The sequence below is a fragment of the Ictidomys tridecemlineatus genome, chromosome 10 (genome assembly GCF_052094955.1).
Source record: "Ictidomys tridecemlineatus isolate mIctTri1 chromosome 10, mIctTri1.hap1, whole genome shotgun sequence".
In the NCBI taxonomy this organism is placed as follows: Eukaryota; Metazoa; Chordata; class Mammalia; order Rodentia; family Sciuridae; genus Ictidomys; species Ictidomys tridecemlineatus.
This window is the reverse complement of record NC_135486.1, coordinates 40281359-40296537: the sequence shown is the minus strand read 5'-3', so window position 1 is coordinate 40296537 and position 15179 is coordinate 40281359. Positions and strand designations below refer to the sequence as shown.

Sequence of the window (15179 nt, the reverse complement as noted above, 5' to 3'; positions counted from 1 at the left end):
TCTGCATTAAGAAATGACAAAATCATAGAATTTGGAAGGAACTGGATGGCATTAGAGCAGATTATGCTAAGTGAAGCTAGCCAATCCTTAAAAAACAAATGCCAAATGACTTCTTTGATATAAGGGGAGTAACTAAGGACAGAGTAGGGACGAAGAGCAGGAGAAGAAGATTAACATTAAATACGGATGAGAGGTGGGAGGGAAAGGGAGAGTGAAGGGAAATTGCATGGAAAGGGAAGGTGATCCTCAGGGTTATACAAAATTACATACAAGAGGAAGTGAGGGTAAGGGAAGAATAATACAAGTGGAAGAAATGTTTTGCAGTAGAGGGGGTCAAGAGAGAAGAAGGGGAGGGGAGGGGGGGATAGTAGAGGATAGGATAGAGAGCAGAATTCATCAGACACTAGAATGGCAATATGTAAATCAATGGAAATGTAACTGATGTAACTGATGTGATTCAGCAATCTGTATACGGGGTAAAGGTGGGAGTTCATAACCTTTTTGAATCAAACTGTGAAATATGATATATCAAGAAAGATGTAATGTTTTGAACGACCAACAATAAAAAAAAAAAAAACAATATGCTACTGAATGAACAAAGGGTTACAGAAGACATCAAAGAGGAAATTTAAAAATTCTTAGAGGTAAACGAAAACTCAGACACAACATATCGAAATCTCTGGGACACTATGAAAGCAGTACTAAGAGGAAAATTCATTTCATGGAGTTCATTCCTTAAAAGAAAGAAAAGCCAACAAATAAATGACCTCACACTACACCTCTAAGCCTTAGAAAAAGAAGAACAAATTAGCAGCAAATACAGTAGAAGGCAAGAAACAATTAAAATTAGAGCTGAAATCAATGAAATCGAAACAAAAGAAACAATCGAAGAAACTGACAAAACTAAAAGTTGGTTCTTTGAAAAAATAAGTAAGATTGATAGACCACTAGCCACGCTAACAAAGAGAAGAAGAGAGAGAACCCAAATTACTAGCTTACAGGATGAAAAAGGCAACATCACAACAGACAATTCAGAAATACAGAAGATAATTAGAAATTATTTTGAAACCCTATACTCTAATAAAATAGAAGATAGTGAAGGCATCGATAAATTCCTTAAGACATATGAACTACCCAGATTGAATCAGGAAGATATAAACAACCTAAACAGACCAATATCAAGTGAGGAAATAGAAGAAGCCATCAAAAGACTACCAACTAAGAAAAGCCCAGGACTGGATAGATAAACAGCAGAGTTTTACAAGAACTTTAAAGAAGAACTAATACCAATACTCCACAATCTATTTCAGGAGATACAAAAAGAGGGAGAACTTCCAAATTCATTCTATGAGGCCAATATCACCCTGATTACCAAACCAGATAAAGACACCTCAAAGAAAGAAAACTACAGACCAATATCCCTAATGAATTTAGATGCAAAAATCCTCAATAAAATTCTGGCAAATTGTATACAAAAACATATCAAAAGGATCATGCACCATGATCAAGTAGGATTCATCCTTGGGATGCAAGGCTGGTTCAATATACGGAAATCAATAAACGTTATTCACCACATCAACAGACTTAAAGATAAGAACCATATGATCATCTAGATAAACGCAGAAAAAGCATTCGACAAAGTACAGCATCCCTTTATGTACAAAACATTAGAAAAACTAGGGATAACAGGAACTTACCTCAACATTGTAAAAGCTATATATGCTAAGCCTCAGGCCAGCACCATTCTAAATGGAAAAAAATTGAAGGCATTCCCTCTAAAATCTGGAACAAGACAGGGATGCCCTCTCTCACCACTTCTATTCAATATAGTTCTCGAAATACTGGCCAGAGCAATTAGACAGACAAAAGAAATTAAAGGCATTAAGATAGGAAAAGAAGAACTTAAATTTTCACTATTTGCGGATGATATTTTATACCTAGAAGACCCAAAAGGGTCTACAAAGAAACTACTAGAGCTAATAAATGAATTCAGCAAAGTGGCAGGATATAAAATCAACACGCATAAATCAAAGGCATTCCTGTATATCAGCGACAAATCTTCTGAACTGGAAATGAGGAAAACCACCCCATTCACAATATCCTCAAAAAAAATAATAAAATACTTGGCATTTATACACAATGGAGTACTACGCAGCACAAAAAAATGACAAAATCATGGAATTTGCAGGGAAATGGATGGCACTAGAGCAGATTATGCTAAGTGAAGCTAGCCAATCCCTAAAAAACAAATGCCAAATGTCTTCTATGATATAATGAGAGCAACCAAGAACAGAGAAGGGAGGAAGAGCAGGAGGAAAAGATTAACATTAAATAGAGTCATGACGTGGGAGGGAAAGGCAGAGAAAAGGGAAATTGCATGGAAATGGAAGGAGACCCTCATTGTTATACAAAATTACATATAAGAGGTTGTGAGGGGAATGGGAAAAAAAAGTAAGGAGAGAAATGAATTACAGTAGATGGGGTAGAGAGAGAAGATGGGAGGGGAGGGGAGGGGAGGGGGGACAGTACAGGATAGGAAAGGTAGCAGAATACAACAGTTACTATTATGGCATTATGTAAAAATGTGGATGTGTAACTGATGTGATTCTGCAATCTTTGTAATGTTTTGAATAACCAATAAAAAATAATAATAAAAAAAAAGAAAGAAAATAGCAATGTTGTTATATGGCAGCAATATCATTAAACACATACTGAAAAAGCATTTTATCATATTGTATTGCTGTCATGCTATTCATGTTACTCTTAGTTAAAGTAGCATATCAAGCGCTAAATAATTTTATTGCTGTGCACCTCCCAATTTTGAAAAGAATGTGTGAAGATTCAATATTCTTTGAATAAAAACTTTTCTGCATATTCCCCCACAAAATTTTAAAAGTACATATCCATTATATGTCTACCTTTTTCGAAGAGATTAAAATCCACCTAAAATCTTACTTCTCCCAGAGGAACACTACTAAGACTTTAATGGATATTTACTTCCGCCCGGCCTAGATCGGCGTAGGGGAGGGTTAGCACGTGGGATCCTCTGCACAGGGTTTACCGAAGTGGATCCTAAGTGATCTTTGGGGACGACCTTAGAGGTGAGGATGTGGGGCCCAGCTACTGGCCTTGCTCCGCGACTGACATGCATTTACCCTATACCTATTTGGAGGAATCTCCTTGGTGGATGTCCAAGTGCCGCTCAGAGCCCGGGCATTATATAACCAATCGGAAATTGGCTGAGACCCTGATAAAACTTATACGGAAGAAATGAAAAAATCCTGAAAAGCTATTCCTGGAGTGCAATCCAGGTCCTGGAATCCTGACTCAAGCATTACTTGAAGCTGGTGCTAAAGTTGTTGCCTTAGAAAGTGATAAAACTTTTATTCCACATTTGGAGTCCTTAGGGGAAAATATGAATGGAAAACTAAAAGTGGTCTACTGTGACTTCTTTAAAATGGATCCTGACAATTATACAATAGCAAAACCGCCTGTTTACGCTTCAAATGAGCTTTTTAAAGATTTAAGAATACGAGAAGTTTCATGGAAAGCAGGTATTCCTTTAAAAATAGTTGGAATTTTGCCATTTAGAAGTGAAAGAAACATACTTTGGAAACTTTTATATGATCTTTATTCCTGTACTTCTATATATAAATACGAACGAGTAGAACTAAATATGTTTGTCAGTGAAAAAGAATACCAGAATCTAACGGCAGGTCCAAAAATCCAAATTTCTATCAGGCATTAAGTGTACTCTGGCAAGTAAATTGTGATGTTAAGCTTCTGCATGTGGAGCCTTGGTCGTCATTTGATATATGCCCCCAAAATGGGCAGCTGGAAAAGCTAAAGCACAGGGAACCATTAGAGCCAATACAACAGAACCTGTATTTTATTCAAATGACTCCTCGAAAAACTTTATTTACAGAAGAGTTGACTCTCATTAACTATAATGTATTTTTTCATATGGTAAAGCACTGTTTTGGGAAGCGCAATGCCAAGCTAGTAGATCATTTACATTCATTGAGTCCAGTTGATGCCAAGCATATATTGAGGCAAATAAGAAAAAATGAAGATGTGAAAACAATTAATATGTATCCTCGAAACTTTAAACAACTTTTCAAACTATACAGTGTTCAGAAGATTATGCCCATAAATGGCTGTGTAATGAGAACCTGGAAGACTCACCCATGTACAGAACAAATTGTCAGAATGTTAGCTGAAGCATTTTATTTGTAAACAAATGAAAAAGAACTACGTTTGAAAAGTTCATATCCTTTCAACAAGATGACTGTTCTTTTTGAGCACAGATTAGGCAAATAATCTCTTCTGTTGATACCATTGATATTAGTGATGGCTTCTGTTTTTTTCACAACAGAATAAAATGGAAATTTCAGTTGATTATGGATTTCATCAGATTGTCTTTTGAAAAAAATTCCTATGTACTGTAGCGTTGGGAGTATAATATAAGGTGGTACAAGGCATGCTTAGTATGAGCAAAGCCCTGGCTTTGATCCCAAGTACCAAAAAATAAGTTCTTATGTGCTTATACTTATAGGTCATTACCAGTTGAAATATAGTAACTTACATCAGCACTTTCACTGGTGCCGATTTTTGCATATTCATGGCGGGCAAATGAGTTTGGATATTATTAAGTTTAGAAAGTAAATTAAACTAATTTAAGTGGTTTGTTTTACCTTTCTGGTTGTTGAAATGTATTATCAAATGCTGTACAATGAAATTACTTAAATTCTAATTGTTTCATTATTTTTAGAAATTAAAATATTTTAACAAAAAAAAAGACTTTAATGTATTTTCCTTCTTTGAATATTGTTATAGAAATACAGATCATATTTCATATTCAATTTGTATCTTGTTTTTATATCCTTATTACTATAGGATAAGCATCTCTCCAAGTCATCCAAATGGTTTGAAAACATTTCTATGATTGTTTGATATGTGGATATACAGTATTTCCCCTTTTATTTACAAAGGTTTTTTTCTGATTTTTGTGATGTAGATAAGACTGAGACAAAAGTATTCATGCCAGCATTTCCAAGTTAGATCTAGGAGTGAGAAGAAATGAATATTTTAAAGACCTCTGAGCATGCTAATAGATTATCTTTCTGAAAAGTTGACCATCCTAATTAACATTTACTAGTTTAAAAAGAGGAAATACTTAACATTTTAATTAAGAAACTTGAAGTTTTTCAAATGTGAATATGTCATTTGTAATTGTTATTTTGTGAAAATTTTCATTTCCCTGTTCCATTTATTAATAAATCCTTGTAAAATTGGGAGTTCATAACCCACTTCAATCTAATGTATGAAATATGATATGTCAAGAGCTTTGTAATGTTGTGAACAACCAATAAAAAAAAATAAAAAATTTAAAAAAAATAAAATAAAAAAAAAATCCTATGTCTTGTTGAAAAAAAAAAAAGAATTATTGGGATAGAGGAAGGCATAGAGATATAAACAAAAGAAATGCACAATCTTCTAAATGAAATAATACCAGAAAATTTCCTAAACCTAAAGAGTGAAATGGAAAATCAAATACAAAAGGTTTACAGGACATCAAATGTACAAAATTACAACAGATCCACACCAACGCATATTCTAATGAAATTGTTTAGCATACAGAATAAAGACAGAATTTTAAAGGCCGCAAGAGAAAAGTATCAGTTATACATATAGGGGAAAACCAATTCAGATCTAAGATTTCTTAATCCATACCCTCAAAGGTAGGAAATCTAGGAACAACATATATAATATCTGAAAGAAAATGGATGCCAACCAAGAATCTTATATCCAGCAAAATTAAGCTTCAGATTTGATGACAAAATAAAAACCTTCCATGATAAAGAAGAGTTAAATGAATTTATAACTAGAACGCCTGAACTACAGAATATGCTCAGAAAAATATTCTATGAGGAAGAAATGAAAAAGAACAATGAAAATCTGCAAAGGGAGGAACTACACTAAGGGAAAAGCTAGTCAAAGGAGAAATCAAGTCAAGTTAAAAAACAAAAATAAACCAAAGTGACCAGTAATATAAATCATATCTCAATAATGTTATTGGCCTAAATTCATCAATCAAAAGACACAGACTGGCAGATTGGTTTTAAAAAAAGACCCAACAATATACTGCCTTCAAGAGTCTGATCTCACAGGAAAAGACATCCATAGAATGAAGGTGAAAGGATGGGAAAAAACATCAATCACATGGACTTTGTAAATAAGCAGGGGATTCTATCCTCATATCAGATAGAGTGTGATATAAGCCAAAGTTAGTCAGAAGGGATAAAGAAGGACATTTCATACTGCTTAAGGAAACCATAAATCAACAAGACATAACAATTGTGAAGATTTATGCCCCCAGCAATGGAGCATCTACATACATCAAACAGACCCTCTCAATTTCACGAATCAAATAGACCACAACACAATAATACTGGGTGACTTTAACACACTTCTGTTACCACTGGATAGATCTTCCAAACAAAAACTAAACAAAGAAACTATAAAATTCAATAATACATCAATAATTTAGACTTAACAGTCATAGACAGGATATTTCATCCATCATCAAGTGAATACACTTTCTTTTCAGCAGCATATGGATCCTTCTCTAAAATAAACCATGTTATATCACAAAGAACTTCCTAGCAAAAAAAAAAAAAAAAGATGCTATCCTGGATCTTATCAGACAATAATGAAATGAAATTAGAACCAATGACAAAATAAAAAAATAGAAGTTACTCCAACACCTGGAGACTAAATAACATGCTACTGAATGAAAATGGATAGTAGAAGATATCACGGAAGACAGAAATAAATTCTTAGAGTTAAATGAGAACACTGATACAATATATCAAAATCTCTGGGAAACTATGAAGGCAGTACTAAGAGAAAAGTTCACTGCGTTCAGCTCATTGATTAAAAGAAAAAATTCAACAAATAAATGACCTAACATTACATCTCAAGCCCTAGAAAAAGAAAAACAAACCAACACCAAAAGTAGTAGAAGACAGGAAATAATTAAAATCAGAATTGAAATTAATGAAATTGAAACAAAAGAAACAATTGAAAAATTTGACAAAATTAAAAGTTGGTTCTTTAAAAAAATAAATAAAATTGATAAATCCTCAGCCACAGTAATGAAGAGAAAGAGAGAAAACTCAAATTACTAAAATATAAGATAAAGAAGGAAATGTCACAACAGACACTATTGAATTACAGAAGATAATTAGACACTATTTTTGAAAACTTATACTCAATAAATTAGAAAATCTCAAAGACATCGACAAATTTCTATAGACATATGATCTACTCAAACTGAATCAGGAGGATATACCCAATTTAAACAGATCAATTTAAAGCAATGAAATAGAAGATGCCATCAAAAGCCTACCAACCAAGAAAAGGCCAGGACCAGACAGATTCTCAGCTGAGGTCTATAAGACCTTCAAAGAAGAACTAATACCAATACTCCTCAAATTATCACATGAAATAGAAAAGGAGGGAACCCTTCCAAACTCAACTATGAGGCTAATATCACCCTGATACCAAAACCAGACAAAGACACATCAAGGAATGAAAATTTCAGACCAATATCCCTGATGAACATAGATACAAAATTCTCAATAAAATTCTGGAAAATCGCATGCAAAAATATATTTAAAAGATAGTGCACCATGATAAAGTGGGGGTCATCTCAGAGATACAAGGTTGGTTTAACATATGGAAATCAATAAACATAATTCATCACATCAATAGACTTAAAGATAAGTACCATATGATCATCTCAATAGGTGCAGGAAAAGCATTTGACAAAATACAGCACACTTTCCTGTTTAAAACACCTGAAAAAGTAGGGATAATAGGAACATACCTCAACATTGTAAAAGCTATCTATGCTAAACCCAAAGCCAACATCATTCTAAATGGAAAAACAATTGAATGCATTCCCTCTAAAAACTGGAACAAGACAGAGAGGCCCTCTTTCACCATTTTTATATAACATACCTTGAAACTCTAGCCAGAGCAATCAGACAGACAAAAGAAAGGGATACGCACAGGAAAAGAAGAACTCAAACTCTATTTGCCGATGACATGATTCTATACTTAGAGGATCCAAAGAATTCCACTAGAAAACTTCTAGAATTAATAAATGAATTCAGCAAAGTAGCAGGATATAAAGTCAACACCCACTTTCTCTGGGCATGGCCACTGCTAACCTCTGATACTACCTCCTCTGATATTGCTGCTGCCACCTGGAGTCACCTGAAGGTCTTCTTTCTGGGTGCTGCTGCCCATGCAGCTGCAGCCATCTGCTGCTGCCTCTGACACAGCTGTTGCTGACAACACTGCTGCCCCATGGAGATCATCTGAGTGACACTGCCCCCACAGCCACACTTGCAGCCACCGCTGCTGCAGCCACTGCTGATCCACAGCCTGCTGCCACCAACCACTGCTACTACCACTGTTACTGACCCCCGGCCTGCTGTCAACAACCACCTGCCATCACCATTACTGCTACTACCACCACCTAGAGGTCTGCTATGGGGCAAACTCCAGGTTTGGTTGCCTGTGACCACATCCACCTTGGGACGCCAGCCAGGGCCTGGGGCCCAAGTACCATCAGGTTTACTACCACAAGAGTCTCTGTCTGGGGACCCTGGCCAGGACCTGCAGGTCCACTGTTGGGGTACCTGCAGGTTTGGAGGCATCAGGGATCTTCCTGATGGGAATGCTGGTGGCCCCTCTCTTACTGCTGCATCTCAGGGTCGCTCCTTTAAATGAGCATATACCTGGTAGTCTCTCTGCAAGTAGGAAAACATGGCTGAGCCTGAGGTATATGAAGCCCAGATGGGTGGGATAGTGACTGTGTCTGCAAGAGTTGTGGGCCTGGTGATCCCAGGAAACTAAGAGACAGGGCTGAGAAACTATTGAATGCTAACAGAGACAGTTCAACTTTCCACTGAGATTTATTTTATTTGTATTTTTCAATTCACTAATGCCTCTACCATATTTGGAACAGGGTGTTTTGTATGCATCAGTGTGTAGAGGACAATGATATATGAATGGTGTTTTGCATTTTTGTTGTATTCTTATGTCTTTTAATTTTTTCTCTTTATTAGTATTCATCCCCTCACTTGTCTTTTTCTTGGATTTTCTTTCCAACTTTTCTCTAACCAACAACCAATCTCTGTCAGTTCCTCAACCACTCTTTCTGTGAATTTTTGCTTCTAGCTTCTCTCTTCCTCCCTCTCAAACATCACATACTACGCTACTTCAATTCTCTCGTCCACCATCTTGAAACTGTAAATCATTTTAGCAAAGTTTCTGTTTATACTATAGATAGTTATTGAACTCATCATTTTGGTTTAATGCGAGAAAGCAGTAGATGCCTTACTGGGAGCTGATGGGTTTAAGGATATCTATTGTCTATACTGGATGTTGTTGATACTAATCTCACTATTAAAGGTGAGGTGCTGTAAACCTTCAGGGACACTACAGATCTATAGGGTAGAATGTGTGCTGCCTTAGATCCATACTGCTAGATGGGAAAACATACAAACAACATGAAAAAACAAGAGAGTAAAGCATCCCAAACAAACCAAGATGCTCCAATAACAGAATCCACTGATAATACAGTAGAAGAAATGTCCAAGAAAAGTTCAGAATGTACACAAATTGATCTGTGAAGCAAAGGATAGTATAAGGAGTGAAATCAAAGAAAAAATACAGGAAGTGAAAGATCACTTTAATAAACAGAGATTGTGAGAAAAAAGGCAGAAATCCTTGAAATGAAGGAATCAATAAACCAAATTATAAATTCATGGAAAGCATCACCAACAGACTAGACCACTTGGAAGACAGAACCTCAGACAGTAAAGACAAAATATATATTATTGAAATTAGAGTTAACCATGAAGAGAAGATGGTAAAAAACCATGAACAGAACATCTAAGAATTATAGGATAACATAAAAAGACCAAATTTAAGAGTTATCAGAATAGATGAAGAAGTAGAGATACAATCCAAAGGAATGCACAACATTTCAATGATATGATAGCAGAAAATTTCCCAAACCTAAAGAATGGAATGGAAAATCCAATACAAGAGGCTTACAGAAACCCAAATGTAAAAAATTAGAGCAGACCCACACCAAGACACATTATAATGAGAATGACTATCACAGAAAATAAAGATAAAATCTTAAAGGCCATGAGAGAAAAAAATCAAATAATGTATTGGGGAAAACCATTTCGGATTTCAACTGATTTTCAACCCAGATCCTCAAAGCTAGGAGGTCCTGGAATAATATATTTCAAGTTCTGAAGGAAAATAGATGCCAACCAAGAATTTTTTATCCAGCAAAATTAAGTTTCAGATTTAAAGATGAAGTAAAACTTTCCATGATCAACAAAAATTAAAACAATCCACAACTAGAAAGCCTACCCTATAGAACATCCTCAACAAAATATTCATGAAGATGAAATGAAAACCAGTAAACGGAGGACCTACACTTAAGAAATATTCAACCAAAGGAGAAACTAAGTCAAATTAAAAACCAGAAATAAGTCAAAAAGACAGGGAATACAAATCATATCTCAATCATAACTTTGAATGATACTGGTCTAAAATCATTAATCAGAAGATACAGGCTGGCAGATGGGATTAAAAAGCAAGGCCCAGCAATATGCTGTCATCAACAGACTCACCTCATGGGCAAAGACATCCACAGGCTGAAGGTGAAAGGATGGGAAAAAACATATCAATCATATGGACTATGTAAACAAGCAGGGGTTTCCATCCTCATCTCAGATAAAGTAGACTTCAAGTCAAAGTTACCAGGAAGCGACAAAGACAGATATTTCATACTTCTTAACGTAAGAACATATGACAGGACATAACAATTACATATATTTATGCCCCCAACAATGGAGCATCTACGGCATCAAACAAACCCTTCTCAATTTCAAGAATCAAATAGGCCACAACACAATAATACTGGGTGACTTTAACACACCTCTCTCACTACTGGACAGATCTTCCAAACAAAAACTATAATAAACTATAGAACTAAATAATACAATCAATAATTTAGACTTAACAGACATATCTACAGAATACTTCATCTATCATCAGGCGAATATACATTCTTCTTAGCAGCACAAGGCTCCTTCTCCAAAACAGACCATATCTTATGCCACAAAACAACTAAGTAAATATTTAAAAACAGAGATAATACCCTGCATTCCATCAGATCACAATGGAATGAAACTAGAAATCAAGGATTGAATAAAAAATAGAAGCTATTCTAAAGAGACTAAATAATACACTACTGAATGATGAATGGATAGTAGAATAAATAAAGGATGAAATAAATTCTTGGAGCTAAGTGAGAACACTGATACAACATATCAAAATCTCTGGGACACTATGAGGCAGTACTAAGGAAAGTTTATTGCATTGAGTGCATTCATAAAAAAAATGTCGACAAATAAATGACCTAACACTGTATCTCAAAGCCCTAGAAAAAGAAAAACAAATCAACCCCAAAAGCAGAAGACAGGAAATAATTAAAATCAGAACTTAAATCCAGGAAATCAAGACAAAACAAACAAATTTAAAAATTGACAAAACAAAAAGTTGATTCTTTGAAAAAATAAAAAAAAATAGATAAACCCCTAGCCATGCTAACAAAGAGAAAAAGAGAGAAAACTCAAATTACTAAAATACAAGATAAATAAGGAAATATCACAACGGACCTATTGAATTACAGAAGATAATTAGACAGTATTTTGAAAATTTACACTCCAATAAAATAGAAAATATCAAAGACATCAACAAACCTCTAGAGACATATGACCTACCCAAACTGAATGAGGAGATCATATAAATTTTAAACAGATCAATTTCAAGTAATGAAATAGAAAACGTCATCAAAAGCCTACCAAACAAAAAAAGCCCAGGACCAGATGAATTCTCTGCCAAGTTCTACAAGACTTTCAAAGACAAATTAACACCAATACTCCTCAAAGTATTCCATGAAACAAAAAAGGAGGGAACACTTCCAAACTCATTCTATCAAGCTAATATCACCCTGATACCAAAACTAAACAAAGACACGTCAAGGAATGAAAATTTCAGACCAATAACCCTGATGAAAATAGATGTAAAAAATTCTCAATAAAATTCTGGTAAATCATATGCAAAACATATTAAAAAGATAGTGCACCGTGATCAAGTGGAATTCATCCCAAGGATGCAGGATTTCTTCACATATGGAAATTAATAAACATAATCCATTATATTAACAGACTTAAAAACAAGAATCATATGGCCATATCAACAGGTGCAGAAAAAGCATTTGACAAAATGCAGCATACCTTCATGTTCAAAACACAAGAAAAATTAGAGAAAATAGGTACATACCTCAACATTGTAAAAGCTATCTATGCTAAGACCCAAGCCAACAGCATTCTAAACAGAGAAAAATTGAAACTATTTCCTCTAAAAACTGGCACAAGACAAAGATGTCCTCTCTCACCACTTCTATTCAACATCACCCTTGAAATTCTAGCCAGAGAAATTAGAAGAAAGAAATTAAAGGAATGCAAATAGGTAAAGAAGAACTCAAACTATCACTATTAGCTGATGAGATGATTCTATATATAGAAGATCCAATATAGTCCACCAGAAAACTCTTAGAACTAATCAATGAATTTTGCAAGATATAAAAATCAAAACCTATAAATCAAACACAGTCCTATACATCAGTGATGAATCCACTGAAAGAGAAATTAGGAAAACTAGTCCATTCACTATAGCCTCAAAAATAATAAAATACTTGGGAATCAACCTAACAAAAGAAGACTTCTACAATGAAAACTTCAGAACACTAAAGAAAGAAATTGAAGAAGATCTTAGAAGATAGAAAGACCCTCACATGCTCCTCAATAGGCAGAATTAATATTGTCAAAATAACCAGACTACCAAAAGTGTTATACAGTCCTAATGCAATTCCTATTAAAATCTCAATGACATTCCTCATAGAAATAGAAAAGGCAATCATGAAATTCATTTGGAAAAATAAGAGACCTAGAAGAGCCAATGCAATGCTTAACAAGAAGAGTGAAATAGGAGATATATCACAATTTCAGACCTTAAACTATACAACAGAGCTATAGTAACAAAAATGGCATGGTATTGGCACCAAAGTAGACATGTACACCAATGATATAGAATAGAAGATACAGAAACAGACCAGTTATCTAACAGCAGACAAAAATACCAAAAACACACATTGGAGAAAGACAGTCTCTTCAACAAATGGTGCTAGGAAAACTGGAAATCCATATGCAGCAAAATAAAATTCAATCCCTCTCTCTTACCTTGCACAAAATTCAACTCAGGGGATGGAGTTGTGGCTCAGTAGTAGAGTGCTTGCCTAGCATGTGTGAGGCACTGGGTTCGATTCTCAGCACCGCATATATAAATAAATTAATAAAGGTCCATCAACAACAACAACAACAAAAATTCAACTCAAAGTGTATCAGGGACCTGGGAATTAAACCAGGGACTCCGCACATAACAGAAGAAAAAGTTAGGCCAAAATTTTCATCATTTCGGCTTAGAATCTGACTTCCTGAACAAGACTCCTAAAGCGCAAGAAATAAAATCAAGAATCAACAAATGGGATGGATTAAAACTAAAAGCTTCTCAGCAAAAGAAACAATCAATAACATGATGAGAGAGCCTACAGGATGGGAGAAAATCTTTACCACATGCACTTCAGAGCACTAATCTCCAATACATATAAAGAACTCAAAAAACTTAACACCAAAAATAAATAAATAAACCAATCAATAAATGGGCTAAGAAACTGAACAGACACTTCACAGAAGAATATAAACAATCAATCAACAAACATGAAAAAATGTTCATCGTATAGCAATTAGAGAAATGCAAATCAAAACAACTCTAACATTTCATCTCACTCCAGTCAGAATGGCAATTATCAATAATATAGGCAACGATATGTGTTGGCGAGGGCGTGGGGGGAAAGATACACTCATTCATTGCTGGTGGGACTGCAAATTGGTACAACCACTATGGAAAGTATGGAGATTCCTCAGAAAACTTGGAATGGAACCACCATTTGACCCAGCTATCCCACTCCTCTGTCTACCCAAAGGACTTAAAATTAGCATACTACAGAGACACAACCACATCAATGCTTATAGCAGCTCAATTCACAACAGCTAAACAGTGGACCCAACCTAGATGGCCTTCAATAGATGAATGGATAAATAAACTGTGGTATATCTCACAATAGACCATTACTCAGGCTTAAAGAAGAATGAAATTATGGCTTTTGCCAGTAAATAAATGGAACTGGAGAATATCATGCTAAGTGAAATAAGCCAATCCCCCCAAAACCAAAGGCCAAATGTTTTCTCTGATAAGTTAATGCTGATCCATAATGGGGGCAGAGAGGTGGCGTGGGGGTGGGGACCATAAGAGGAGAACAGAGAACTTGGGTATGGGCAGATGGGAGTGAGGGGAAGGGAGGGGAGTAGGTATGGGGGTGGGAAAGACGGTGGAATGAGATAGACATTATTGCCCTATGTACCTGTATGATTGCACGAATGGTGTGACTATTGTGTACAACCAGAGGAAAAAAAAGCTGTGTTCCATTTGTGTATAATTAGTCAAAATGCATTCTGCTGTCATGTATAACTAATTAGAACAAATCTTTTTTAAAGCAGCAATATTCAATCCTAATGGTAGACAATATCCTTGTGGCTATTCTCTGGTTGTTTATCCTTTTAATATAATCAAAATTTCACTTAAAAGGCAGTAACAATATGAGAAATCATTAATTGGCACCTTTCTAGTTGCTCTTTAAAATTTGCATTCACAGTGCCAATGTTTATTTTTCTATGAACAGAGTAGAAAAATTACAGATAATGATAAAAAATGTAAAACCAATTATCCTTAGGAAGATTTACTGTGTAATATTATATATCATGCTTATTATATGTATGTACAATATATATAAGCTACTGCCCCACTTCAAATTACCCAACAATGGTTTGTTTATTAAAAGCTGTGGGAGAAAAATTGAGTTCAAACAATCTAACTAAGCTGGTTAGTTAAAATAAAGC

At 34.9% G+C, this 15179-nt stretch overlaps 1 protein-coding gene and 1 pseudogene across 4 annotated transcripts in view; one reads left to right on the top strand and one right to left on the bottom strand.

The window, feature by feature from the left end:
* Rps6kc1 (ribosomal protein S6 kinase C1) overlaps nucleotides 1-15179 on the bottom strand; it is a 205860-nt gene that overhangs the window by 160350 nt on the left and 30331 nt on the right. The gene's annotated exons all lie outside the window — the stretch shown is intronic.
* Nucleotides 2996-4750, top strand: LOC106145014 (dimethyladenosine transferase 2, mitochondrial pseudogene; annotated as a pseudogene).